Source organism: Echinops telfairi, unplaced genomic scaffold (genome assembly GCF_000313985.2).
Source record: "Echinops telfairi isolate 266 unplaced genomic scaffold, ASM31398v2 ScPeMD7_7468;HRSCAF=8506_0, whole genome shotgun sequence".
Classification (NCBI taxonomy): domain Eukaryota; kingdom Metazoa; phylum Chordata; class Mammalia; order Afrosoricida; family Tenrecidae; genus Echinops; species Echinops telfairi.
In genome coordinates this window covers 76,076,776-76,081,499 of record NW_022111369.1, presented here as the reverse complement: position 1 = coordinate 76,081,499, position 4,724 = coordinate 76,076,776, and positions in this window count along the sequence as shown.

The window sequence follows — 4,724 nt, the reverse complement described above, 5'->3', positions numbered from 1 at the left end:
ATGCAGTGTCTGAGCTGTGCAGAGTTTTGAATTGTAGCATTAAAGACGAAGCTGGACGAGGAGGAGCCAGGAGACAAGGCTGTGCACTGTATTTCCTGCTCATATGTTGTCTCAGCTGTTTTGCACTTTACAGTTTCAGCTGAAGAATGTCCATTTATCACGTAATGCTAATCAGTTATCATTCTACTCTACATTTTGTACAAAACACTGCTGGGAAATCTGTTCTGGATTTGATGGATAGCCAGAATGGGACAGCACAGAACCAAAAAAGGCATAAATACTCACAGATGTCTAGTCATACAGATGAGTCAAAATCAAAGAAAATTAGAGCTGGATAAGAGAGACGTGCTCTTGGCGCACATCAGGGGAATGTAAACTTGCTTTTTCTTCACCTTTCTCATCCAAATGGACTTTTTCCCTCATTAAAATAAATATTCAAACCAGAAGGCCTTTCATTTATTTCCTTAAACTAGTTTTTGTCCCACAAAATGTAAATCTCCCATCAAGAAGACAAAAAGCAGAAATCCTGGATATGACCAAAGACATCCAAAAAAGATGTCTACATCCAAATTAGAGCATATGGTGCAAATTGCCCCTCTCTTGTAGTCTCCAAAGGCAAGTCATCCCTGCCCCGCCATCATTCCTCAAGCCACTCCCTGATCCTATATTGTTCTAGTTCAACTATTATTAAGTTTGTTTCTTTCTTCAAGAACAAGTGAACAAAAGTCACTTTTGTTATACCCAAACAGTTGGCTAGCTAAAAATAAAGCACCAATTTCACTGCTTCCTTGTCCCATCCATAGTTTTATATAATTGGTCAAATACAATCTGAAGTAAAAGTTAAAAAAATTAAATATGGCTATTTTCTCTAATATCTAAGAAATGTCCAAATTCAAAACTAAGAAATTGGTAGTCATTTCTTCCTCATCTCTGCCTTTCTCATTTCAATACTTCAAAATGCCATGTAGATATATTTTATTAGGATATTGTTTCATATGATTAATTCTGACTCACCAATAAATATAAATTTAGCCCCCTTAAAAGTATGCCTTCTTTTTTTTCAAATTTCTTGGTGGCTTGCTATCATAATAGTATTTCCTTGTATAAAAGTTAACTTTTGGAGCATCATATATTTATTTGACATGCATCAGAATTGCCAATATTTTAAATAAACGAATGGCAATGGAAGCATGAAGGGTTTACAGCAGGAAAGTTTCCAGGTTTGAATTCCTAATATTACATTGGGAAAGGGCAGTTTGGTTACTTCAGCTGAATTGTCAAGACCCAAAATTATGGCAAAGAAGGATCAGAGTAATTATCCACTTGAAATTTATGTTTTAAGAGACCACTTTTCAGAATATACCTTGGGATATACATTTATTTATATTATTTTTAAATTGGAATTGCTAACAGAAAATTAACTTAACTTATAAATGGCTACTTTACTCTTTCTGTATATGAACAACCCTCTAATAAATCAGCCAAGAATAAAAATGTGCTATTTCTTTTTTTTTTAATCATTTTATTAGGGGCTCATACAACTATTATTATGATCCATACACACATCAATTGTGTAAAGTGCATTTGTACATTCATTGCCCTCATCATTCTCAAAACATTTCCTCTCCACTTAAACCCCAGGCATTAGGTCCTCATTTTCCCCTCCCTCCCCGCTCCCCACTCCCTCATGAGCCGTTGATAGTTTATAAATTGTTATTTTGTCATATCTTGCCCTATCCGACGTCTCCTTTCACCCATTTTTCTGTTGTCCATCCCCCAGGGAGGAGGTCACATATAGTTCCTTGTAATCAGTTCCCTCTTTCCTACCCACTCTCCCTCTACCCTCCCTGTTTCGCCACTCACACGACTGGTCCTGTAGGGCTCATCCACCCTGGATTCCCTGTATTTCCAGTTCCTATCTGTACCAGTGTCCATCCTCTGGTCTAGCCAGACTTGCAAGGTCGAATTTGAGTCATGGTAGTGGGAGCGGGGAGGAATAGTTAAGAGCTAATTATTCAATAGAATTTGAAAGTTCCTACTAATAACTTGTTTACTAATTTAATGACTACCACTCTATCTCAAGTTCAAATATCTCAAGAAAAACAAAGAAAAAAGCCAGCATAGTAAATATCAATGGGAGGTTCTACCCAATGAGTAATAAATGAGAATCACACACACATGAGCACAAAATGTAAAGATGGTAAAAATCTAATGCAACCAAGATTTTTATTTTGAGAGTTCATCTTTTTATATGTTAATTTTCTGATGATTTATGGTTTAACCAGCACATAATTAATTCAACCATTTTACTTATTTTTAAAATTAAATTCTTATTACTTAACTCTATGAATGAGTAACTCCATGGACAGAAACTCCGCTAACATTTGAATACATGATAATATTATTTTAAGATACTAGAATCAAGTTCAAACACAAACTCATAGCAGTTGAGTCAAATCTGACTCAGAGTGACTCTAGGGGACAGATTAGAAATGCTCCTATATCTTTCAGAAGCTATAAATCTTTATGGGAGCAGAAAGTCTCATTTTTCTCTCATCCTGTGGGAGGGAGTGGTGCTTTTGAACCACCAGCTCTGTGGTTATCAACCCAGTACTTAACCCACGGTGCCACCAGAGCTCATTAGAGTGAAGACAAGTTAATTTCAACTCAATCTGAGACTTTGTATTTATCCCCTTATAACAAGCAGGTTTGGACAACTATAATACAAATTAATATTTTTATATTACTTCACTTGATGAAAGTGAGGAGATCTTGAAGTACTTGTTGATGAAAATCAAGGATTTCAGCCTTCATAATGGATTACAACTTAATGCAAAGAAAAAAAAATTCCTCACACTGGACCAATAGATATTATGATAAAGGGAGGAAAGTTTAACGTTGTCAAAGATTTCATCTTGCTTGGATCCACGATCTATGTTCATGGAAAGAGCAGTCAAGAAATCAAAGAACACATTATGTAATGTAAATGTGCTACATAAGACCTCTTTAAAATATTCAAAAGCAAGAATGTAACTTTAAAGTCTACAGTGTCGCCTACCCAAGCCATGGTATTTTCAATCACCTCATGAACATGAGAAAACTGAACATCCAACAGGAAGACCTAAGAAAAAATCGATGTGTCTGAATTAGGGTGCTGAAGTAAAGTACTGAAAGTACTATGGACTACTAACAGAACAAACAAATGGGTTTGGGGAGAAATATAGACAACATGCTTTTGTGAAGCAAGGGTAGTAAGACTTTGCCTCACCTATTTTGAATGTGTCATCAGAAGAGATCAGTCTTGGGAGAATGGCATCATTCTTGGTAAAGCAGAGGACTAGTGAAAAAGAGGACCACCCTGGACAATATGGATGGAAACAGTGGCTGAAAAAATGGACGCAAACATAACACTTGTGAGCATGGTGCAGAACCAGGTCACGGTTTGCTCTGTGGTTCATACCGTTGTTAAGAGTCAGAACTAACAACGTTGTAGGGCACCTAACAACGAGTCAGAACTGACTTGATGGCTGATGGTTGTTTTTTCAGCCTGTGGCAGGACATATCAGCAGCAAGGTTTCCTAGACAAAGAGTTTTGCACTTAAGAATCTCACAAAATTAAACGATTGACTCCATGTTCCATCATGTTTTTTGGTTTTTCTTTGTTTGAGGTTTTTTTGTTTTTGTGTTGGGTTTTTGGTGTTGTTGTTATTGTTTCTGGAGTTATAATTAAATCATCTTAATTACCTTAGTTTATTATGTACTCTAAATAGTAGTGAAATAGCTACACTATTACAGGTTTTGATGGTATCTACATAGTAAACGAATTAAAGTCCCACTCTCCTCACTTCTAAGGAACATTCTGATATTAGAGCTGGTAAGATGCATTCTTTTGACAATTCAATATATATTTACTATTTTTCGTCAACACCATAGTTTGCAATGAAGCAAATAATTTTGGTCTTAAGTGTAATTATCCAACTTTACATACATATTAGGCATATTAAGCACATGAGTCAGGCATACTTTACTAACAAAAATGACATCTTTGTTTCTTAAAGAACTATTTTGCAGCAAATTACTTTAGCTATATGCTGCTAAAATTAGTGACTTCTGCTTCATGGATGTTATTTATTGATTCAAGTATAATGAAATCACCAATGGTTCTACAATTATATGATGGTGTTTACCAATATAGTTTTAAGGATTTTGTTTATGTTCATATTCATCATAGAAAAGAACATTCTATTTGGTAAATTAGAGGGTCAATGAAAACCAGATAAATTCTCAAAGAGATGAAGTCTCATAATAGCTACAGCGGAAGATTCATCCATATCAATAGTCATGAACATGACACTGTACATGGTAATGTTTATTCTGTTATACAGAGTCACCATGAGTTGCAAATGAGTTGACAGAACCTATAAACAACAGTAACAAAAAATAGAGTTCTGTGTAATCTCTAAGATACAACAAACTACAGAGTAATATAGACAAGTAAACAGATTAGTCAATGAAATAATGAGAAAAGACAGCAGTAAATAGATAATACCATGAGAAGGACAATTTAGACATGATGAATCCAAGAAGGCATCACATAGAAAGTTAGTGGAAATGCCATGCTAATGTTTTTCAGATGCTATTTTGAATAAATGGGTAGATATGAGGGAATATAAGACATAAGGTAACATATATCCAAATTTAGTTTTAATGTTCAAAAGGTATAA